We start from the raw sequence: 26125 nt of genomic DNA on the forward strand, positions 1-26125 counted from the left end.
ATTTGGGACCTTATAAGAGTTTGGCCACGCAACGGTTGATGTTGTTGCACCAAGGATATTGTGCTGCATAACTAAATACTTATAAGGTCCCAAAAGCGAGACCTATTGGCTATGCCAATGCTTGTTTGCTTTTGAGATGGTTCAATCAACTGTTTATAGATAAATCTTGTTTCATATTGGTTACTATAAATAAATCGTTCATACCCCATAGGTACCCCCCTTTCAAAAGTTTTTATGAATACCAATGCCATTTGGGAAAGGTTCTGAAGAAGGTTGTTCACATCGTGTTTCAATCCACTGAAACGCGCGTCGACTTCATCTGTCCAGGACTTGATGTATATGGTCATCTAAGTTTTTGTGGAAACTTGTGACATCTGTGTTTTCTCTTTACACCCAGATGTATATAAGTGTTTTTGACTGGCTATGAACGTGTGTGTTGAATAAATTAGTGTGTTTGCATATGGTATAGTGTTGCTCATCTCGTTGGGGGTCAGTATCTTTGTTAAGTATTTTTGTATTATTTTTTTTTAAAGAAATATAATGAAATGATTAGTATTAAAAAAAAAGAAAAAATGTGTATTCAAAAAAACATTGTTGTATGATGATTCAAATGATATATTGAACAAGGAAAACAACCATAACAAAAGTTACTATAAAGAACAAGTTGTAGATAAATAGAAAAATAAACAATGAATTGTGTATCTTATCATTGAGTAATTGTGTTCATGTCACTTTGCATATGCCCATACTAGATACAATCTGTTCTGCAAAGTAATATACGTCAAAGGGGAGTTTTTTCCTTGTTTATTGGTATGAGAAATGTTGGATGTTTTTACGATGATGTACTGATAGTCAGTGAAACCTTGGAACAACACAAAGTCATTTTGAAAATGGTGTTAAAGAAGTTGGGGGGAAGCTAGTTTTTTTTAATGGAACAAATTGAATACTTTGGGTACACCATATCAAATGGAGGAATCAAACCAAAGCATTGTGTGGTGGAAGCAATTAAATTGGCCTCCTTTCTAAAGACAAAGATCAATTGAGATTATTGTTAGGTCTTATAGATTATTAAGCAACATTTGTGGAGAGATTTGATGACAAAACTGAGATCTTAAGGAAATTGTTACTAAGGGGGGAGGTGTTTTGAGAACATGAAAGACGAAATTTGGGATGTAGGTATTTTGACTGCTTTCAATACTAAATTGTAGTCAGTACTTATTATAGATGCCAGCGCAATTTGGTTAGGAGCTGTTTTGTCTCACGTTCTTGGGAAAAAGAGACAACTGTTGCGTTTCCATTGCGCGCCATGACGTACTAAAAAAAATGTTGTTGTAGAGCTTGAGGCTTTAGCTGCTGAGTGGGGAGGCAAGTTTTTTTGAGTGTACTTGTGGGGCTCGCAATCCATTTTGTGAACTGATCACAAATTAAATGAGGACAATTTTCAGAAATATAATAAAAAATATTATGGCGAAAACGCATATAACAAAGTCTGCAGTACTCAGAAAATAGGCATAACGTGGATGGCGAGAATAAGGGGTCATTCGAAAGAAATGACTGCTCATACTCATATAATGATTGCTGTTACTGGTAATCACCAGCAGAGTTCAGTGTTGTGCCATGATTTGCACATACAGAGTTTAGTAAACATTTGCCCGGTGTGGTTAACACACTGAATATGTTGAACTAATCTCAGGAGCATTATGGTAGATTCAATCCTAATCTTTCATTTAATTCACATTTTAATAGTTTGGACAGTCAAGTACTTGTCAAACCAGCGCAGGAAATCTCCTAGACTGTTTTTTGTGATTCTTGCCCGTCATCGGTGAAGTGCGTTGCTTTCATTTATAAATTAATTTACTATGGACAAATACCAAACAAACACGACAGAAGTGCGTCCATCCCAGTGACTCCCGTCCTGCTCAGAATTTCACAGGTGTGATTCACATACTGAACATGTAGAACTCAACCAAATGCATTATGGTCAATGCAGTTCAATCGGGTCCTTTTATTCACATTTAGATAGGTTTAATAGTAGTTTTAGATGTTACTATTCAAGTACTTGCCCCACCAGTGCTAGAAATCTCCTTTCAAATTGTTAGTGTCTCGTGCCACTTATTCGAGCAAACTATTCCTTCCATTTGAGTGTGCTTGCAAGCTGCTTGCAGAAGCTCTGAGGTGTGAAGCGAGCCAAACCCAGGGCTCTCTGTATGTTGAGAAGTGACACAAACCGAACTTGGCGGGAGGAACGTGGACGGACCATTCGGGGATTTTATGCACAAGTGAGATGTACAGACGTATGGTGTAAAAGAAAGCTCTGTCAACTGTGACGTGAAATTAAACACTCATAACTGTTTGAGAGGAACTCATTAAGGGTCAGATGTAACCCCCCAAAAAAACATGCTGCGGCAGCGAAAGTGGCCACATCACAGAATCGGCCGATTTAGGGACCCAAAAAAAGCATTTTGATATATATGAACCCCAAACTGTGATTCGGAACACATTACCGGATCGCAATTTGGAATAGGGAAAACAGACTGGAAGGGGCGTGGTTAGGGCGTTCCTTATTAATACCGAATATGAAAGCGATTTATTAATGTTTTGCAACCAAATCCTGGCACAAATTATTAAAAAATGTACTGACACCTCAAAGGAGGTGGTAAATCATTCGCAAATGGAAAGCCCTTTGATAATGTTCAAATAAATATTTTTTAAGACCGGAACCAATGCCTGCTCTTAACAAAAAAAAGCATGTGTTTCATTTTTCTTTTTTGATTGAAAAACTGGTTGAGCTTTAAAAAAATAAAGGCTTTATTGAAAAGCAATCATAGACATGGTGGTCTGCTGACCCCCGCAGGTAAGGTTGCAAAAATGTGCCCTACCTCATTAATATTCATGAGGTAGGTCAATTTTCCCACTAGAAATTGCTATGCAATAGTTGTACGTTTTCTTACATTAGGAATTGAGATTTCCTTGTTGCCAATCCGTAAGTATCGCAATTAGGAAATTGCAAATCATACTTTCTGTACATCTGGTCTCAAATGAGGTAAAATTAGGTATATACATAGGACCAGGGCTTTAAGTGGGAATAAAAAACGGGGGGTTCTCTCCAAGGGGCGTGGCAGTTGTAATTAAGGGCATGACTTAAAAACTCATAAGGTAAATATCTGTGCTTAGTATAGTGTCCCACCCGAATGGTATTTTGCTGCTTCTTTCATTACATACAGATATATAATACAACAAGTAACATTAAACCTACAACAAGCCAGAACTATTGACTTTGTCAGTGGTTGTTAGATGCCTAAGATAAATAAGCAACAACTATGTCTTCCTTGTGTAGAACATTGTAAGTACTATAAGGAGCCTCTTTAAAGAGACCTCAAAGGAAGTGAAGGGTGGTACTGCTATAGAGACGTTTTTTTGTGTCCATCCTGAGGGTGAGGGCAAAAATGGAGAGCCCAATATAGACCCGTCTCAGCACCTGCTTTTTAGAACTGCCGATACTGGGCACAGGCAGGACCCGGCCCACTTAAACCCCGGACACACGACTGTTTGAGGTGGGGAGAGCTGAATGCAGAATGTTCTCAAGCCCTACCAGAGCACTCGCTAGTCAGGGGTCCGCAGGACACTGTAGATGGATGCGTGCAGCGTGCATGTACTCGCACGCACAAACATGCTTTCTGACACCCTGCCTTCCCCTTCCGGGCCTCTCGCGCTCCACGGCGTGTCTGCCCCTTCTGCAGCGCCTCAGGGCCTCTCAATGTCAAACTTAATTGCACGTGTAGACTGCGGAGCATTCATAGCGCTAGCAACTCCGGACTTTGCCCTCCGCCCCACAGGCTTCTCACTGTGGCTCCGGAATGTGTAGCGTGTTTGCGTACCTCACCCGCAAGGTTCTGACTGCAGGCGAGTGCTGCGCTCCCAGATGAACAGGCGACTGAACCGGGCTCCGGACTGAGAACCCCACGGGCTTCAGAGGCACTGAGCACTCATTCTTACAGGACCGGATACTTAAACTTGCTGCGCACTGAATACCTCAGAGGCTCCTGGGCAGGGCTCTCCCACTCTCACAGGTACCTCACAGATTTCTCACAAGCAGCTATTAAACTCCCTGTAGCGCCTTACCTCTGCGAACTGGCGGGTGGTTGGAGATATTTCTATCACCGCAGGGACTTCTTAGGTTTCTCACTACCGCAGTGTGAAACCTTAGAAGTACCAGTGACACTACGGGGAAGCGTTTTGAGGCACTGGAAAAATTGCAATTGCCCAGGGTAACCACCCTCCAAGGGGCCCTCTGGTAAAGTGAGTGGTAGAGTTGAAATTCCTGCCCTTTATCATTAACACAGTTTCTTTTTAGGTCTCACCTGCGTGGGAGCAAGTGCACTGGCGCATGGGCTCTGCTTGCAAGAGACATTGTGATCAATATGGGGCTTGTAGCCCACACACATGGGCTTCCGCAGGGGGGGTGGGGGGGGGGGGGGGGAGGGGCGCTTGCCCCCCCTGGAGCGACCCTCCTTGCCCCCCCTGCGGACGCCCATGAAAACCGTGGCTTCAAGACGGGGTTCTCATTCTCTTTCCTCTCCTTTCTTTTATTTGCTTCCCTGTGAAATGGATCCAAAAAAGATAGACGCTTTTGCTGGAAATGTCGTATTTTTCTGACATTTTAATTCCAAATTGCAGCATTGGGAATAATAGACTACAAATATGAAAAATAGATAAATAACTAAATAAAGTAAGACAGAGTGGCAGCAAACTGGCCAAACTGATTTTATTCACACTGAAACACATTTGCGCCACTTTTACAGAGTTTGCCCGTGAAGCGCTATTTTTGTTTTCTTGTCTGTTTTCTCTGGACTTGGAACTAGTACACCAATCCTGGAGGTACCAAAATGTGTGGATTGGAAAACAAAATGTGTGCTGCGGCTCTGCGTCCAGGGATGTGGTCTTTTTACCATACTGCTTACGTTTCGTAAGGATATAAGCAATGGTCATTGAAATGGGTCCATTCAGGGCCCGGTAGTCGTGTCCTTAACTTTTCAGGCAAAAGCACTCACTGATTTCTGAATAGTGAGTGTAAAAGCATTAAGGTAACCATGTTGTTCCTGCTTACATTTCCCATGGTTTGCAAAATTTTGCATTCCCTATAAGTGTTTGCTTCTTGCAGGATGTTGTTCCTTTTTTTTTGTAGGCCGCACATTGCTCTTGTCTAGTGTGTCATTTAAATTGCGCATCCAGGTGTTTATAGCGGGCAACAATTGGGTTGTAGTTGAAAACAGTGGGAGTTTTCTTAGTGGGGCAGTACGGTGTTCAGTGGGGGAGAGTATGTGGCACTATGGTCAGAGCTGCTGAATTTGGAACTGGGAACTAGGTTCAGCCTTAATAACCAGCCCACACGGCCACTCTCCTGCGAGAGCACAATCACATGCTAGACTTAGAAGGCTTCGCAACACCTCAGAAGTCCTGGTGTCTTCAAGGCTTCAAGGCTTGTCCACCACTATCCATACTGAAGTTCACCTCCAGTCTTGCGGGCAGGCCTATGAAGCAGCACACCCTAGAACAACAGTCACTGTGGTCACAGAAACCTTAAGAAGCCTGCTCTAGGGCGGTGCAACCAGTGTGACCGCACCGGGTGCTGTCTTTAGGTGAAGGCATCATGTTTGCAAGTATATTATGGTTTGAAAAACGCTTGCTGCCTCTTTCCTGGCTTCCAGCAATTTTCGGCAACAATAAAAATGTCATGATGACTATGGTGATTAATGTTCTTCCTAGAGAGAGATCAGAATTTTGTCTAGTGGAAGTTTTGACCCATGGAAAGGTAGCTCAGATGGTTAATGTACCGGCTGCAAAGAACATGCGCCATGCAAATCACAAAGTGCACATAATGTAAATAGGTCAGTGGGTTACTGCTTTTGTCAGAGATCCTTTTGTTACTTGCAGTTTATAAGTTAAAGTCCTAACTTTGAACAGTGAGCTATTAACTGTCATCTAAGAGCTGCATACAAACTGCAAGGTATAAATTCAAGCGTTATGTTCCCCCCCGGTCCCCATTCTTTCATTATCCTAATGTCCCAAAAAGTGTTCTTTTGGACAGAAATCAATTCTGATTATTAAGGAGAACCCCCAACCATGGTATTACGTTTTAAATTCCGGGTATTGTGTTTCTCCAGACCAATCACTATAAAACTATACGGGCTACTAGTATGGTTGTCATGTGACTCCTACACCTTGTAGTCCTTCGTCTTATGCAACATTTTCTATACAGTGATTTACACACATATTTATTGTCTCTGTGTAATGTGTGTGATGTAAAGTGCTCTGACACCCTACAATGGTATGAGTGGCGCTGTAAATCAAATTAAATGCATCTGAGAGAGAGTGGTTATGGAGACTTGGGGGGCACAGTTAAAGGGTGGTAGTGAGGGAATCCATGGCAGAGGTGGTCATTGGGGGGCACTAACAAACAATAATGCACAGGACACTACCAGTGCTATGGCTGGCCCTGCCCTTGAGCCAGTCTGCCTCACCCAAAGGTACCTCCATTGGCCTTGTTTCAGCAGCAGTTGCTGCAATTCACCAGGGATTGGCAATGCAGGATTTGCACACATCAAACAAAGTTCGCAAACTTCACAGTCTCCCTGCTACATTCACAAGCACTTTTAACATGTGCTGTCTGCTGTGGGCCACTGGAATTAAGTATGCAGCAAAGGATGACAACATTATGCCGTAGTGTTGACTAAATTATGCATTAAAAAAAGGCTGCAGCGTAATGCAGTATATTTTCAGATATTTTATTATTTTGACGTGTGTACACTTGCTAACAGTCTCTGGAAAGATTTTGCCTTATTAGTACCAGTGTAACATACAAACGCAGCAGTGAGAAAGGTGACCAGTCAACCTTTACAATAGACCATCGATTCCGCAGCAACACAAGTCACATTTTATATTAACTTTTGATATGTTTGAGCTACAAACAATTTATTAGTTTAAATGGTCAGATCATGCAGCAGATCTTGCATTATGAGGCAAATATGGCAGAGCCATAATTTTAGAGAAAACATTCGCAAACTAGGATATTTTGCCATTCATGTTTGAACTGCTGTTGTTGAAAAAGGGTGAAGTGCTGATGACAGAAACTCCATGGCTCGGAGACAAAGTGCTTGTGTTTCCACATTTTATCGTATTTGGTACATTCTGTGATTAGAAGCATATCCCACTTTGTGAATATATTTTAATGTCAATAACTCATTACAACCTTAAATAATCATGTGCATCCATTGGTTGATTAAACTGGGCAGTGAAATGCCAAACAAATACTAAAAATTGGGATGTCTGTGCATTCTAGCCACAATTCTGGCTCCGCCCACAGATCCAATACTTGGGTTATTCCTGCCCTCTGATTCTCCGCCCACTGTTCCCCTACTTCTTTCCTTCCCCCCCCCCCACTTCGACCACTGTGTAAGACTCAGCATCCCTGGACCTGTGATGTGGCACAGCTGCGGGCGCCGCATGTGCCACACATTTACGGTGCTGGGCTTCCGCATAAGGGAGCAGGCAATTATTTTATCCCTAAACGTGCGCACGATGTCAGTTTGAAATTGACTATATGTAGAGGGACTCTAAGTTTCTTTAAAAAAAATATAGCTAACATTTGGACCTATACATTTTATTTTGTATAGATTAATTGAATGTGTGTAAAATTTAGCAATGCCCACGGAATTCTAGTAAAGGGAGTACCCACTGTCAAATCACTAGCATGTGTGATTGATGTATTATTTATTACTAACTTTGAAGTTGTGCTTTAACTTTGGATAAAAGTTATCATGAATTTTAGCACCAAGAAGCCAATATTGGTAAGTATGTGTGCTACAAATAATCCCTAACATACACTGTGCATACAGTATATTTAATCTGGTGCATTAATCATAGGCTGTTTTAAAGTATTCTGATAAAAATCGAATCGTGCTGAAGACAGCCTTGATTGGTGTTGGATTGAAGACCCAGAAGTCTGCACACCTAGCAGACAGAGATAAAGCACCTTGTCAGAAAGTTTAGCGTTTTCCCTACAGGTGGTGTTTGTTGGCCCGTGGCAGGGTCAGTCACATGTCCTGGATTCCTGGCATTTAATTGAATCTATCCTAATTCTGCGCCCCAGTGTTTTGTGTGCCCCACCTGGCACACATCATGTTGGAGGATGGTGATGACGTTAACATTTTGCCCCCCCTGGAAAAATTTCTGCGGACGCCCATGCCCACACATTGCTTACCATTTGTAGGCATCATTGTCACTCTCATTTGCTGCCTTTGAATTGGGCCATCTTCACTGCCTCTTCCTTCGGCAGGAGCACTGACCAAGTACTGATTGCTTCAGACGTATTAAGGTCAGACGCTGTTCGCTCTATGATTGTGGTACTGTTTCTTTTCTTGCTTCTCCCCCTCCCACCTCCAGTGTCCTCGCTGCTTCTTTCCCTTCCACCCGCCCCATCCGGGTTACTTCTAAGCCTGGCCCCTGCCCTCCATCCCTTTTCCTTCCGCTCTCACCTGCCTCATCTGTATTGTGTCTTACCCTGTGCATGTTGTTTCTCACCTCCCAGCATTAATAATGATTAAGACTGTATCTAGGCATAAGATTTTCTAGTGAAAAAGTATTCAAGTACAAATCCTATGCTAGGCCGGACACACACAATCTCGAAGGTTGTGCTTAGCTCAAGGTAGCCTGTTTGTGCGCCAGTGCAGGGGTAGTGAGTATGATCAGGACGTTTTCAATAAATGTGTCACTGTGCTGCTTTCTCCATGTGGCGCAACTCCCAGGTGTGTGGGGACTCATGGTGCAGGCGTGCTGCAGCACCCCAACAAAACTTGAAAGAGTTAAATGGAGAATGAACAATACAGGGGCCCTTCAAAGGTTATAATTCTGGCAGCATTTTTATGTTTTAAAATAAACATTGTTGAATATCCCCTAGGCCTTTAGTGCAAGATGTACCAAACCTTTTTTGAGATTGTAAATGGCCTGATTCGCAGGATCGGGCCTTTTGCGACTGCAAAAAATGTTTTTTTTTAATTGTACAAAAGCCAAATTGCGATTCAGTAACCTGTTATCACAATTTCGATTTGTGAATCGGTATTTGGAAGGAGCGTGTTTAGGGCGTCCCTTCCTATCACCGATTTACAGTGGTATGTATTAATGCTTTGCTACAAAATTACGATTGCGAAACATTCATCTTTTACAGACACATCAGAGGAGGTGGAAACCATTCGCACGGGACCCTTTCCCCATCTGAATGGTGATACAGATAATTTTTAAGAGCAGGCAGTAGCCGTATGGACCACTACCCTATCTTAAAAAAGGAAACTTAAACGTATCATGTGGTTCTTTTTAAACACATCACATTTTCCTTTCTTAAAAAATAATCACAGACCCAGGGATCTGCAAAACCCTTTCTTGGTAAGTCTCTCTACCTCACCACCTCTTCCTATTTTTCTATCTCACAGCTAATTCCATTTGTATAAAGCTCACCCCTCTCTATTTCACATACATCTCTCAATTTCCAATTTTCCATTGCACATTACATTTCTCCTTTACCCTGCACCACTCCGTCTACATTTCTGTCTCTCCACTACTGTCTTTACCTGACCAGTTTTTCCATATCTCTTCTCATCTTGCTCTAGCTACCTTGCATCTATAATTTTCCTCCAGTCTTTCGGTCTATATCTACCTCTTGCTGGCTTTACCTTGCTCTAATTCACCTCTATTTCTACATTACCTCTGTCCCTACCTCACTTTTTAGATTTCTATACTCCTCTCTACATTTCTTCTTCCTATATCTCTCTCTCTCTGCCACACTATAAAACCATACCTATCTTGGTATCTCTTTTTCTATACCTACATCTTCCTCTTTCTCTTCCTCTCCTTATCTTTCCTTCTGGCAAACCTCACCTTTCTCTATTTACTCTCCATCCCTTCCTAACACACACATCTTTCTACATAATCTCTATTTCTACCCCCTTTCCCTCTACTTCACATCTGTCACTATACTGTTCTCTTTATGTCTATGTCCATCTTTTGCATCCTACCCCGTCCTGTTTCTGTTACTCCGCAGGGTCAGAGGTAACTGCTCAGACAGAGAAGTGCACACATTAAAGGAGAAAAAGAGTGACAGGGCAGGGCAAAATAAATTTGGACAAAGGTATTCGTTTTTTAACCAGTGGAATGATGAAAATCCTCACAGAATAGCTTTGACTCGACCTGTTGCAGCAAGAATGCCAGAAGTGAACAGGGATATATTTGTGAATGTAAATATAGGCCAACTAAAGCTACAATTTCAAGTGCTATGTTCACATATCTTACTTTAATGGTCTAATGCATAATCCTAAACATGTAATAAGTCACCCTTAGCAGGTTTTCCCTACAATGGTAGTAACAAGCTGGATGGGCACCCAATTCCACCTAAAATGTTGTAATTACGAGAAAAACAAAATATAGATCCAAAATGAAAAAGAAATAGGCTTTATCAAAGTTTGTTCAAGCCTGCTTGTGGTACCATTGAGTAGCCGGATATCATGAAGCTTGATATTTTGCCTGTTTTTGTGTACTCCTGTGCTTGAAAGTTTAACATGTAATTCAATATTGTTTGTCATTACATGGGCTAGAATGAGCCGAAAACTGGTAATAAACTCAAAGTTCCTCCAAACAGGGTGACCCAAAAGATATCTTGAACAGGGCCCCACAAATTGCTGAGATGGCTGTCTTGTGCACATAGATCCATCACAGCCTCATCAGGGGACACAAAACAATGCACCCAGGCACTTCATGGGCTCCTTACCATTCGCAAAATGACCCTGTGACCATTGGTACATCACAGGCTTTTTTATAAGGAGGAAAAGGTCTACAAACGTGCCAGTAGGCATGCCAGTAGGCATGAATTTCATGTACACAGATAACTACAAAGACTTCCCATTGGTGGCCATGGTCCATTGTTCACTGCCCCACTGGATTCAACCTAGGCTGGCTGATGAGGGGTGATACCGTGAAACCGGTCCCAGAATGCTTGTTTCTGGTCCAGGGAGGACCTGGCTTAGCAGTTCGGACTCGACTGATCCCATGAGGAGCAGGGTCAAGACTAATTTGCATATTGCTGGGTCCAAACTGGGGTGGTGTGGTGAGCAAAAGAATGATGGATTAAACCCAGATCTTTGTGACTGGGGGTGAATGTTTGCATAGCTTAGCATTCTGTCCATAATTTGTTCCTTTTGCTTTTGCAGGGATATCACAGCATTCCTACATTGAGGTCTTGAGACCTCCCACTGTTTGTGCCTCCTTTTTCCAAGTATACTCTGTGCCACATTTATAAGGGTACTTCAAAGGCTCATAACGTGTTTGATCTTGGGCTCAGATGGTTCTGTCTAGTTGTGAGCTCAGTTACACAAGTGTCTTATTACATTGCCTAATTGGTGCTGGATTCCATTTGCACCTATACCTGGAAGGTCAAAGGGAAATTTTGACTGCATGCACAGTGGTGTCTTAGAGGTCCTCAAGAGGAATTCAGTCCCACACGTAGAAGTAATTTTCATACTTCTCAACATAGTTCCAGGCATTAAGTACCCAGGCCTCTCAAAGACATTTCACCATAGGCACCGTACCGCAGTCGCAAAGGGACCCCAGGCTTTTCTATAGGGGCTTGAGAACCAACGCACACTGGCAAGTGCAAAAGTAACGTAAACTTTGGAGGCACTGGTCCTTGAATCAGTAGCACGTTGCACAATCAGCACTAGCACGTTGCACAATCAGCACATTGTGTAACAGACTGTGCGATGGGCAAACCTCAGTATATCTCAAATCCATGAGCAAACAACTCAAATATAACAACAGAAGACTAACAATGTTTGTCACCACCAACCCCTAATCTAACCTAACATCCTGTAGGATAAGCTGACAATTGGCCAATTGCCAGTGGGACCACTGTCCTATAAACCTACAACCCAAGGGATCAGAAGCTCATGGACGACCCACCAACCTATTACCAATAGCCCGTAGCATCACCAGACCATGACAACTTATAAACTGTTTCACTGTGTGCAACTGCCAACCATGAGCAACTAAATAACGGTTAACCAACCCATAGCTTAAAAGTTTATGGCAATACAAGTAAAGGAGCTAACAAACTGTGAGACATTACCCTTTAAATTACATTTAAGGTGCAGCTCCTTGAAGCCCTCAATCCCTGAAGTGCAATATGTCTCAAATCTCATTCTAAGAGAATTTTACTTTGGATTTCAAGAAAGTTCTCTTACAATGAGATTCAACACCATCCCATGAGCAACCAATCTGTGGGAGCACCAGCACACAAAGCCACTTCCTGTGGGACATCCACTCCACAACATCAGCATCTGAAGTAACAAAAATGTGCCTGCACAAATTCTTTATAGAATAAATGTAATATTAAATTGTATGTCATTTTTTTAGAGCAAACTCAGCTACCACAGCAAATGCAAATAATACGTGTTTCACTCACTCACGTTTTTTCCCCAAGGATCATGTCTACTTCTATGTTGTGCAGTGGGGAAAACACATCAGAGGATCGCAGAAAAATGACTAACCTCTCCATATACTCTTGTTACAAAATGACAAGATACGTTTTTGAAATAATAAGTGGATATTCTAGAAATAGAAGGAGTTTTTGAAAATAAACAAACCTAAATAATACCCAAAACAGTTGGTTGAGTTTGCTCTAATGGCAGAGTTTGTCTTGGGAAAAACACAAATGAAACCACGTAACTGATGTATCCGTAAATTTTGACTTTCTGCAAACTAAGGGCCTGATTCACAAAGGTAAATTGAAACATAAGTCTAACTTTACCACTTTCGGTATTCACAAAACACATTTTCAAGTAATAAAATTAGACTTTTGTCTCAGTTTAACTTAAGTTTTGGTCTCAGCGCTGTGTTGAGTGGGATACTCTTGAAGCCGAAGGATGGTAGTGGGCGCCACTCTGACGAGGCAAAGGGAAGTGGCTGCTATTATTTTCAGATGGAGGGCGTTTCAGCAACAGGAAGATGACTTCAAGCTGTCTGAATGGGAGCTGACACAGAGGGCTTTGGGGATGGCGAGACTGTGCTTGAAGACGTATTTAAGTGCCTGGATGTGGGGATAGCAGATATCACTATGATTTGTGAGCTGTAGACAGGAGGTAGACAAAGGATGCTTGAGAGCAGAAACATGATTTTTATGTAGTATGCTGTGCTGCCCATTAAGCTACCAATATTGGTGTATTTTATGAGAACTGAATGTGCTTCTGCATTGCTTGAACAGGGTTGAGGGATGAAGTTTCGGAACTTCCCATGGATAGGAAACAGTTTAAGGAGATTACTGCAACGGTCCTTTACTTTGTACATGGAAATGAAGAGTTTTCTGGTTGTTTGGAAGAGGACTTCAGACTGGCTCCGCTGATGGTGGGCTGGAGTAGGGGTGTTGTTGGTGGAAAAACATGCATTGTGATTTTAAACATATGTATTATGTTCTTGGCAGAGGGTGATGGAAATACGATAACAGGAAACCCTAGAGAAAAGCTGATCATGACAACAACTAAGATCACGAGCCCATACCACAAATTCCTGTGGAAAATGAGCCCACCGTGAAGCATCCTGTATTGCTCCCAGCTAGTAACGTCCTGTGGTCTGACCATTACTTGAGACTGCCTATGAAATAACAATAACAGACCATGACACCACCAGACCTTTACTTAGCAACCTCTGGCCTTACCAGCACATGGCCCAACACCCCATGAGACCATTTGCCTATTGCCATAACACCTTTAGGAACATAAGCAGATCTGAAGGTTCATCAGTTAAAGAACTGGACCATCTGTTAATCAATTAACAACGCATAGAGACACCTGACCATAGGCTACTAAATCATGGGACTATCATACCATTCCCCAACTACCTATGACATCATCTGCCCATAACCAAAATACCCCTAAGACTACCAGACCATAACTTAAAATCCTCTAAAATAAAATTTTCTAAAATCCTCTAAATACACCGGTCCATTACTGCACAATCTCTAGGATTGCCAGTCCATTACCATAAAAATTGTGGAACCGGCCGTCTTTGACCCAGCAATCAACCGGCCAGTGACCTACAAACCTCGAGGACAGCAGCCTATGACTTAACAACTTGGATCATAAGTGAATGGCAAAGTGCAGGGCCATTCTATCTTTTATTGGTAGTTGCAGTCAGTCAGCCATATGGCCACTAATCTTGAGGTCACATTGTACAAGGACTCATCAACTGAAAGCACACATGCCTGGCAGCCCCATTTGCAGACAAGGTTGCTGCAGGGAGGTTAACAATGTTAGATGAAAGTGATTTTGCCACCACCCTGCAGCAGTGTAACTTGGGTTGCCAGCACCCCCCAACCCGTAGACCATTAGCACTTCCGGGTTCTCTTCATACTACGCCACTGCTGCTCTGTTCACTAGCCTACGAGTCACCATTTGTTACTTACAGGGACTATATTACACCCTTGTTTGTAGCACTCTAGGCTGATGTGTAGGTTCTAACTGTAGGATCCCTATTGCGTGGAAGTTCCACACTACCTGTTACAAGGCAGCGTGTGATGTGTTTGTGACTGTGGAAGATAATAAACAGGAAGTGTGTTGTGAAACATCTTCTTTCAGGACCTATGCTTACACTTTGGGAAGATCGAATAGCACGATGAAAGGTATGAAGCACACTTCTGAATCTGGCTATGCCAGAGTAAAGTTCCCCACTGCATGCCACAGAGCATCTTCAACTTCACTGTCGCCTGTTCACAGAATTAAGTGAGAGGAAATGAATGGAAACGTAATACCTAGTTCCAGTACCTTTTAGACAATTTTAGGAGTCCTGGTATGTTTTATTTGGTCAATAAAACCCATATCTCTTTCCACTTAACAATTATATTTGATACTTTTTGAAGCCATTCATGCATCTGATGAGTTGAAACATAACTCATCTACAGTATGGTCTGACCATTCCCGTCCCATCTTTCGGCATCCTCCCCTGCTGCTTTGACAGAGCACTGATCACAAGTAAACCATTTGTATTCCTTTAACTTCTCCCTAAAACCCTTGTAATGCCTGTTTTAATTTTGAAACTTTTCTCCAGCAGCCTTGGTGGGATCTAGCCCAGGAGATCTTCCCATATAGGCTGAATCCAGATTCCGATCTTTTGATTTCCGTTTCTTTTTTTGGTTGTATATTTTTATTGAGAAGTACATATCAGTTTATAAACAATACATAAAAAATATAGATACGTATAAACAAATCAAATTTGGACCACACAATAAATTACTATGAAATGTTAACATCTCAGATTTCTAAATACATAAAAGATAATACAGATCTCAAAAGATACAATATCTGAGATACTCATAAAATCTGGAAAAGAAGAAATAGGAAAGAAGGACTAGCGAGGAGATGATATAGATAGTATACAATATGTAGTAAACCATATATTATAGATAGTTGGAAGATAGAAGCGATAATATCATACATATATAATATTTCAAGTGGAGATATTCCCACTAACTCAACAATTTCCAATAGGTGAACAGTAAGTCCTAATTCAAATAACAGTGTTAATAGCCAAAGCATCAACAGTCCTAATGATAACATCAACACCACGAATATATAAATAATTATGGTAATGAATTAATAAGTGTCCCAGGGGGGGCTGCTCAGCTGGTAACTGCCCTTCAGATGCTACCGGACTTGGGGTAAACACAAAGATTGGATCCTTAATTAGTGATTTTAACGAGGGTTTTATTGGGATATATGTCTTCCTCTGCATAACAAACAGAGTGTTCAAGGGGGGGGGGGGGGGTTCAGTCTCTGTAAACGGGTAATAGTCACAGCCTACGAGGTTTTAGGTGATAAGAACAAAGTACTGGTAGTTCAGGGTACTGTCGTTGATCTAGTCCGTAGTTCCCTCTGACTTTGAGGAAGGTTTCCGGTCTTGGCAATCCGCCGGTAGCTGATGTCTTCCTCGTCGGGACCACAATACCCAGAAAGCAAAATGGAGAAGATAACGGTTACTGGGACGTCCAGTATAATCAGTGGAGGGGTAGGGGAAGTGAAGGAAACCAAGTGCCAGTGATATTGTCCCTAACGTCACGTAGTGCTCTCAGTGCTCGTGAAGGGAGGGGAACAAGGGACACTATTTACACTCGGCGGAGGCTTTCACTCGGTAGGGAGACTACTCCGTCCCACCCACCCCGCAACTCTGCCCCGTACCTTGTTAAGCCACGTTCCTCCCTCGGGACCGTGGCGGGGCGATGCACCGAAACGTTGGCCTCCAGGCTTGATGGTATCAGCTGGGCTCGTCTGCGCTTCGTCCTCCTCCTCCGGACACACACTCGCGTTGCTCCTTCTTCTCACCGCTCTGTCCACCTCCGGGGAAACGCCGTCCGTCGATGATGAACCACTTCCGCCTTTTGACGTCCCTCCGCAGGAAGGGGTCGGGGCTGCGCCGTCCTCGTCGTTCCACTTAAAGGAGCCAGGTCCCGTTTCAGGTGGTGTCCAGCAGTCCTGTTCCTCGCTCCACGTTTTCTCTGGCAGCTGTGGGGACAACGGGCAAGGTGAGAGAGGAGCGGCGGACCACCACTCTGGGTCGTTGCGGAGTTCTCCTAGGTCAAGCGCCCCGTCACATACCTCCCCCCCTGGCTTCTCCCGATCGGGGAGAGGAAAGACTCGGGACAGAAAGTCCGCGTTCCCGTTGTCTTTGCCTTTGCGATGCTGCACAATGAAGGAGTAGGGTTGTAACGACAGGAACCACCAAAGTACTCTAGGGTCTTGGCTACTGTTCTGGTGGATCCATCTCAAAGGGGCATGGTCCGTAAGGAGAATAAATTGAGTGCCCTCCAGATAGTATTTTAATGTATCGATGGCCCACTTGATGGCTAGGGCCTCTTTCTCGATAGTAGAGTAGTGGCACTCGCGGGGAAACAATTTCCTGCTTACAAACAGTACCGGGTGTTCAGTCCCGTCCTCCCCAGTCTGGGATAACACCGCCCCTATCCCCATATTAGAGGCGTCTGTAGCCTGTATAAAGGTTTTTGTGTAGTCAGGAGATAGCAGTACCGGGGCTGTGGTCAGAGAACTTTTTAAAACCTGGAAGGCTTCTACAGTCTCCGGGGAGGGATGCGTGAAATGTTTGAGCTGGACATCCTTTCGTAGGAGATCTGTTAGGGGGGCAGCTGTCTCGGCAAACTTAGGAATGAACTTGCGATAGTACCCTACCAGCCCTAGAAATGCCCTCATGTCTCTTTTATTGGCGGGGAAGGGCACCTTCTCTATCGCTCTGACCTTTTCGTTTTGGGGAGCAATGGCGCCGTCGCCCAATACATATCCCAGGTAGTTGACTTTAGTGAAGGCTGCTCTTGACTTTTTCGCATTAATATGTAGACCAGCTCTCCGCAAGGCTGAGAGGATGGTCTGCAAGTGTCTCAAGTGTTCATTCCAGTCTTTGCTGTAGATGACGATATCATCCAAGTACGCTGAGCTAAAGGTAGTGTATGGCCGCAGTACCTGGTTCATGAGACGCTGAAAAGTCGCGGGGGCTCCATGAAGGCCAAACGGGAGGACTGTGAATTCGTACTAGCCTTCATCTGTAACAAAGGCGGTCTTCTTCTTGTTTTCATCACGAAGAGGCACCTGCCAATACCCCTTCGTGAGGTCAATGGTGGTGATATAACGGGCGTCTCCTATCTTCTCCACCAGCTCGTCTACCCGGGGAATTGGGTAGGTATCGAAGTGGGACACCGCGTTTAGCGCTCTGAAATCCATGCATAATCTCTTCGATCCGTCTGGTTTGGGGATCATGACGATCGGGGAGGACCAGGGACTCTGGGACGGACGTATCACCCCCAATTGTAGCATCTCGGTGACTTCTTTTCTCACGGCTTCCAGTCGGGCCGCCGGTATTCTGTAGGGCCGTTGCTTCACTATCTTCCCCGGTAAGGTTTCAATCCAGTGTTCTACCAAATCGGTCCTCCCAGGAGTATCAGAGAACACATCAGAGAAGGGGGCCAGTATGTCCTGCAACTCTTGTTTCTGTTCGTTGGTTAGCTCTTCATTCACCACAAGTTGCTTTAAGGACTACTGGGAAGACGCTGACGGTATGACTAGGTGACCATCTTGTGGAGGGGGTCCCAACCACTCCTTTAGAAGGTTAATGTGGTAGGTTTGTGTTTTCTTAGCGGTTATCTTTAACCGGTAGGTGGTTTGCCCTATGGCTTCAATTACCTGATAGGGTCCTTGCCATTCACTCTTAGAACTGTTCCTGATAGAGGGTAGAAGGACGAGAGCCCATTTTCCTACAGCTATCCTACGTAACCTCTTCCCTTTGTCGTAGGTCTTTTTGTACCTCTCTTGTTGATGGTCCAATGAGGAGTGTGCCAACTCCCTGAGTTTCCCTAGTTTGTTTCTCAGCTGGGTCGTGTATTCCAGCATTCTTTTTTTGTCCTGCTCTTCCTCTGTTTCCCACATTTCTTTGGTCATTTCTAACAGTGACCTGGGAAGGCGGCCATACAATAATTCAAATGAAGAACAGCCTAGGCTGCTCTGCTTTTGGGAACGGATTACAAAAAGGGCCAGGGGTAACAACCTGTCCCAGGAGGGTCCTTCCGCACTCAACATCTTCTTCAAGGTCATCTTTAGGGTTTGATTGTACCTTTCGACGAAACCATCCGTCTGAGGGTGGTACACTGAAGTCTTCAGATGTTTGATGTTTAAGAGACTGCATACTTCCTTCATTAACCTGGAGGTGAAGGGGGTTCCCTGGTCTGTGAGGACTTCTTTCGGAAAACCTACCCTAGAGAACAATTCGACAAACTTCTCAGAAATGGCTGAAGTCGTGGTGGTACGTAATGGGAACGCTTCCACAAACCTGGTGGCGTAATCGACGATGACCAATGCGTACAGGTGTCCTCGGGGTGTCTTCGGTAGGGGTCCTATGAGGTCCATGCCAACCCTTTCAAATGGCGTTCCTATTGTCGGCATCCGCTGTAGAGGGGCGGCACACGGTCTTTGGGAGTTTCTCTTTTGGCATCTCTCGCATTTGGCACAATAGTCCTGAACATCCTTGTATATCCCGGGCCAAAAGAAATGACGGAGAATGACATCCGTGGTTTTCTCTTTGCCTGCATGCCCGGCTGTTAGATGAGCATGGGCAAAGAATAAGACCTCTTCTCTAAAGGACTTTGGCACCAACAATTGGTGATCCCCGTCACACTGCGCTTGGCGATACAGCAAGTCCTTCTTGATCAAAAACCTAGGATATGTCGGGGCGCTGGCTACTTCGCTAGCGTGGGCGCTTTCCCAGGCATTATATAAGGTTCTGTCTTCACCCTGCGCAAAGCGGAAACTCTTATCTATGACCCATGGTTCGGGGGAGAGATAGGTGGATGGTATGTTGGCTTTGTCAGAGGGGGATGGGGTCGGGGTTTCCCTAAAAAGTGAAAGGAATTCAGGGTTATCGCTCCACAGAATCATGTCCTCGGGTAAGGAGTCCACCACCCCCACCCTGACCTGGCAAGGATCTCTCTGGGGCAGATACAGTGTTAGTTCTGCTACCGGATAAGGTTTTACATCACCATGTACGCAGCGGATGTAAACTGTGGCAGGGGTAGAGAGCTGTTCAGGTTTAACAAAGCGTTCCTGGATCACCGACTGTCGGCACCCGGAATCTAGGAGGGCTTTAACCATGAGTCCGTTAAGCTTCATACTCACATAGAATGTGCTACCCAATTCTGCCGAATACAGCACGGTCCTTGGGAGGTAGCCGACTTCCATGGGCTCTTCGGGTTTTTTTTTCCGGGGGCACATCCGGGCTATGTGGCCCCATTCCCCGCATTCGAAACATTGGGGACCCCTGGTCATGGGGGATGTCATCCCGGTTGGTCAGGACCGAATAACTTCAGTCCCTATCTTGGGTTTCTTCTCCAGCTTCCCAGGGATAGTCTGTTTATGTGATTTTTCACTTTTGTCGGTATCCCATACTATCGTCCGGGGCTGGGCTCGGGCGTAATGAGAGGCCATCTCAATGGCTTGGTTACCGTCCAGACTGGCATGCTGACGTAACCAACGCTGGGTTGCGTAAGGCAGGGCCTCCATAAACTGTTCCAAGTATACCTTGTTCAGTATCTCCTCTTTGCTGCACACATCCGGTCTTAACCACTTATCGGCGGCCATCCTTAATCTGAAGAAGAGGGTCTTCGGGTTCTCTCCCGGGGCTCCCCGCTCCTTCCTGAATTTCACCTGATAGGCCTCCTGATCAAGGCCCAAATGATCAAGGATGACTTCCTTAATTGTCTTATAGGCGGTGTTCCCTAGGGGGTTCGCGGCTTGATAGGCCGATTGGGCCTCACCAGTGAGGAGAGGAGCCAAGAAAAAAGGCCATTTTTCTTCGGGCCATCCCATAGCCCGGGCTGCCCTCTCAAAATTAAGGAGGAAGGCGTCGGGATCCTATTCGGATATGTACTTTTGTAGGGCCACACCTGCGTGATGAGGGGCGATTTGGCATACTTCTCCTGTGATGACTTGTGTGGGAGGCGGCACATTCTTAAGGCCTTCGAGTTGGGCTGTAACGGTGGATTTAAACAGGTCCCTGTCTGCTTGGGCGGACTGTATCTGTTGCTGTACTGCCCATTCCAACTTTTCCTGGCCTTTAATAATGTGGTCAATGAGGGCTTCCATCTCGGGGTGGCAGATGGTTGGTGTTTCTGATCTCACTTCTGACACCAGTTGTCCCAGGGGGGGCTGCTCAGCTGGTAACTGCCCTTCAGATGCTACCGGACTCGGGGTAAACACAAAGATTGGATCCTTAATTAGTGATTTTAACGAGGGTTTTATTGGGATATATGTCTTCCTCTGCATAACAAACAGAGTGTTCAAGGGGGGGGGGGGGATTTCAGTCTCTGTAAACGGGTAATAGTCACAGCCTACGAGGTTCTAGGTGATAAGAACAAAGTACTGGTAACCAGGGAGTTCAGAGTACTGTCGTTGATCTAGTCCGTAGTTCCCGCTGACTTTGAGGAAGGTTTCTGGTCTTGGCAATCCGCCGGTAGCTGAGGTCTTCCTCGTCGGGACCACAATACCCAGAAAGCAAAATGGAGAAGATAACGGTTACTGGGACGTCCAGTATAATCAGTGGAGGGGTAGGGGAAGTGAAGGAAACCAAGTGCCAGTGATATTGTCCCTAACGTCACGTAGTGCTCTCAGTGCTCGTGAAGGGAGGGGAACAAGGGACACTATTTACACTCGGCGGAGGCTTTCACTCGGTAGGGAGACTACTCCGTCCCACCCACCTCGCAACTCTGCCCCGTACCTTGTTAAGCCACGTTCCTCCCTCGGGACCGTGGCGGGGCGATATACCGAAACGTTGGCCTCCAGGCTTGATGGTATCAGCTGGGCTCGTCTGCGCTTCGTCCTCCTCCTCCGGACACACACTCGCGTTGCTCCTTCTTCTCACCGCTCCGTCCACCTCCGGGGAAACGCCGTCCGTCGATGATGAACCACTTCCGCCTTTTGACGTCCCTCCGCAGGAAGGGGGCGGGGCTGCGCCGTCCTCGTCGTTCCACTTAAAGGAGCCAGGTCCTGTTTCAGGTGGTGTCCAGCAGCCGTCCTGTTCCTCTCTCCACGTTTTCTCTGGCAGCTGTGGGGACAACGGGCAAGGTGAGAGAGGAGCGGCGGACCACCACTCTGGGTCGTTGCGGAATTCTCCTAGGTCAAGCGCCCCGTCACAATAAGGAAATGAAAAAGGAAGTGATTCCCTTATTTTAGTTCCTAATTAGAAGAAAAATCTTGCAATATTACCAGAAATATTATCAGAAATAGAATATTTATTATCTAGAAAGGGGTTCCAAATTTGGATGAAAGTTCCAACATTGTCCTGCAATATAAATTAGTTTTTTATATAATGCTATTTTATACATTTCAATAAGCCATTCATCATGTGTATGGCATTGTGGTGTTCTCCAATGTCTTAATATACATTTTTTTGCCTACAGTGAATGCAATAGCTATCAATCGTCTTGTATGGTTTGTGAGATTTGATTGATTTCTGTTTCAAACCATTGCCATCAAGTTCATTACTCCAATTGATTCCATTGAAGCAAATAAAGACAAGTCCAAGAACGGACGGATTAGCTAAATTTAAGCAAATAACCTGCAAAAAAATGAGCAATGTAGTAACTCTGCGATCATCAATGTTGTGTCCAGTAGATTAACACAGAGCTAGGTTGACCGCACTTTTCAAATGTTTGGCACACTGATGCCATTTCAATAAAATCTAATATGTAATACTGTTTTTATATAGATGCAACCTACAGCACTTCTACCGTTTCTAAATGCTGTAAATAACAGATGTTACTATTACCCAATGTATGTCCAGATTTCAGACCTCGAAAGGATTGAAGGCTTTGTTTGCCTACATAGAATTTAGTCTTGTGAACTACAGATGGGAGCATTATTCACAACATTTGCCAGCAATAGATTCAACTAGCAGAGCCATCCTGCTAGCAGCAGTAACAGAAACAATGTAACCACTTTCCTCACCTTTCACGAGATAACAGGAAGTGACATCACGTGACTTTTAATCCTGAAGAAACTATGTCTGTCAATTAAAAATGTACACTCTTTACAGCTAATATGATCACATTCTCACAGTAGCAGCTAGAGCGCTGGTGTATACACCACGTATTAATACACAAGGATATTTGTTAGTATTTGAGCCTCAGATCGCTGGGGTTTTAGTTCCCTGCTACTTCCTATGGAAGAAGGATGGTGTTTAAAAATTCCAATATATCGGGGTGTGTGGATGCTGGAGAACCTGTGTACAGCTCACCTGAAAAGCGGGAGTCATTGTAGCACAGGGGAGCATAACAATCTTAGCTGTGACACATGGTGCCTCCTACATGTCACTTATGGTGGGTTGCAATGTTGGCCAATCAAGTTTTAAAGTTCTCCCTTTTCCCTCTTTGTGAAGGTTACAATGATTCCCAATAAACATTGAGCAAATCAATGTTTTTTTCATGTTGCAGGATCGTTTTTCACTCAAATCGAGTACTGTTAATTGGAAAAATATTAGGCCTGGGCGTAATTCTCATCACGCCAGCGTACTGCGGCATAATCTCAGTCATTTTGAACTGCGGAAATTACACATAACGCCTGAGAAAATGTCATCTTAGGTAAACAAAATGCATGTTCTGGGAAAATATCCAGTTGCAGGACCTCAGAAAGAAAACAATCAATGCACATCAACTAGAGCAACCAAAAGATGAGTAGTGTTTCTTTAACCTGGGCACCAAATAAGTGTAGAATGTCTCTGCTTTAACTTTTCTTTCAGTTACACAGATGAGGTGCCATAAAGAGTGAGGCTACTGTAGATACAGTATCAACTTCCTCTTCCTGTCCTGAAGGATTCTTCCTTTACCTGCGATCTCTGCTGTATCATCCACCCTTGAAAGTTGGAATCTTTATGTTTTTTTAGAGAATCAAGTTAGTTCAGTGCAGTTCTTTGCAAAATGTTTTGTTGTGCATTTTCCTTTTTTGGTCTAGACTGCTGTAGGCCTTGGAAGTATTTTTAATTTATTTCTTCATATTCTTACTACTTGTGTGTTACAGATATTTTAATTATTGTGGGGGCTTGTGGATGGCTTTTTACTCATGCTGACTTTATTTTATTTTGTCTGCATGTACATGTTGGTGGCTAGAGCGGTCAAAGTGACTCCAGGAGTCCAAGCCCATGTAGCCAGACTTGTTATAGAGATTTGTAGAGTATACGATTCCCGGGAAGAAATACTAGTGCTGAGACATTTTCTTTTACTCTTCCACTTGTGCTTGCCCGCCATTTGAGTGTCTGTTTGAAATGGTTTAAAAACTGTTTTTCTTCACCTTTTAAGAGTATTTTGCGTGGTATGTGTTGCTCTGTGCTATTTGTGTTGGTGGCATCTTGAATTTATTGTTGCTGTTTTACCGGTGGTATACTAGACCCACAGATAGGCCCAGTCCTATTTTGGGTGTATATTTCTACTATTGTTTCCCTTTAATCCTGCACGGCTTTGTTGGTGGAGTGGGAGGAAGGGTCTCCAGCCAGGATAGGGCAGCCATGTTCATTTTGTTTTCCATGTCTCCTTCCTGGCTGGCTACCTGGTGACAGTCAATTTGTAGACAGAGTGTGTGTAAGTGTTTGTCACAGGCTGCCATTGTGTCCTTGTAATGCATGCCGTCTTCTTTGCTGGCACTGCGACAATGGTCATTTTGTGGAGCCAGTGTATGTTTCATAGGCAGCCATTATGTCTTTGTCTCCAAGTCTTCTTCCTTGCTGGCCATTGCCAAGTGGTGATCAACCACCATTTTGTTCAACCAGTGGGTGTTTCTGATTATTCAGAATACACAAAGAATAACCTGCAGTCTTGTGCCAAAGGATGACGAATAACTGACAAATACCAAGACTGATCAAAAAAATACAAAAATTTGTACGGATTCCCATCACTCACCGATCCGGTGACATGCTTCATCATCTGGGTCTCCTTTGAAGGGCTAACACTCCACCCTAGTGATGGAGGAGCCCAAGGATGTTTTCAAAATTGAGGTTTATACAGATGTGAGCACGTAGTATGTGCAAAAGGTGTATGGGAAGTAAAGTGCAGTGCAAAGAAAGTGATGAGAATATAAAATTGAAACGGAATCAGACAATAACTTTATTCGTGTCTGATCCGAACAAATATTAAAAACAGTGCAGAAAGGCCGGATTTAACAAATAACCGTCCATTTATAAGAATTGGTCAACATGTTTCAGCACAACCAGGTGAAAAGTAAACCAAGTGCTTTCATCAGGACCTCTTAGATATAAAATGCTACTGCAAAACATGTTTCAGTGAAGTGAAAAATAATAAATATAAAGGATACGCTTTGTGTGAAATCTTCAAACCACTCCTCTTGCCTCTTGGAAAAATCTATAAGAGATAAATGTGGTACATAATACAGTCTTGGATCACAGTATACGCAGCCTATTGACAATCTTTTGTGGCTATAAATGGCCATCAAATAATTTTCATTTAATGAATATATCACTCCAATGAGCCTTACCTCAAGGGTATGGAGGAATCGCCTCGCCCCACCTGGCAACAGCTCAGGGTGAAGGAGGCACCGCTCTAGAGGGGAGACAAACAACACCAAGTATTTGTACGGTGTTCTGACTCCTCTATACATAAAAATTACAACCTAAACGCATACTAGATTGATGTGAAACTCTCCCTGCTCCAATAAAACAATTCTTTCTGCTGTTATATAAATTATCAAATGATGTTATGGAGGTATGTAACATCAAAAGGCACACTTAATATGTGCCAGCATCACTATGCAGTATTATCCCTTTCCATACTTAAAAGATTTAAGATTTATGATCAAAGAAAAGGAGCCCCGTAATCCGAAGTAACCCTGGATAATCTCACGAGGGTCCCTCTGCAATCAACCGAGAGTCCTCTCTTTCATAGTAAGTATACAAAAACAAGTACATGAGTAATCAATTCTCTGTTCCTTACAGATCAACTAAATCCATTAGCCACTCACCTAACCGTCGGTACCTCTGGCGGTTGTCTGAGCCGTCGGGAGGTGCCGAACGGGGGCTATCCTGTTGCTTATATGCATTCCCCATAACGAAAGCTACTCTTTCTCAGACACCGGCGTTCCCGGAAGTCGAGCGTGGTTTTGTGCGACTTCTCGCGAGAGTGCGCTTGGAACTACAGAAATATCTTGTGAACATGGTATATGTAGTTCCGTTAATGCAACTTCATTGCGAAAAAGCTCAATTGTTTATTATAACGTTGAGCTAGTCTTCTGGAAATGTAACTGTAATGTAACCATAATTATCACAGGGATCCCGGGCTCGTGTCACTTAGTTTTTAGACCCAGTAATTAGAGGAATATGTGGAATATAATTAAGTAATCTCAGCAGAGGGTTCCATTGCTAAAGTAGCATATCATGACGTACAGTATCAGCTCTCAATTGAAAAATAGGCTAGTTATATGATGTCACTATAGACTTGTCCAAGGGATTGAATATTTCAATCCAGCAGTATCACTTTTTA

General features: G+C 43.8%; 1 protein-coding gene across 2 annotated transcripts in view; it reads left to right on the forward strand.

Annotated features, from left to right (window-relative positions):
* The window catches only part of ZNF593OS (ZNF593 opposite strand), a 222916-nt gene that overhangs the window by 74639 nt on the left and 122152 nt on the right, over nt 1–26125 (forward strand). The window contains exon 1 of one of the 2 annotated variants that reach the window (XM_086957651.1): nt 3790–4070. The exons of the other annotated variant lie outside the window; for it this stretch is intronic. The gene's annotated coding sequence lies outside the window, so the exon portion shown is untranslated. Of the gene's footprint in view, nt 1–3789; nt 4071–26125 lie in introns of those variants that run through there. 2 annotated transcript variants of the gene reach the window in all.

The sequence above is a fragment of the Lissotriton vulgaris genome, chromosome 2_1, assembly GCF_964263255.1.
Source record: "Lissotriton vulgaris chromosome 2_1, aLisVul1.2, whole genome shotgun sequence".
NCBI classification, from domain to species: Eukaryota; Metazoa; Chordata; class Amphibia; order Caudata; family Salamandridae; genus Lissotriton; species Lissotriton vulgaris.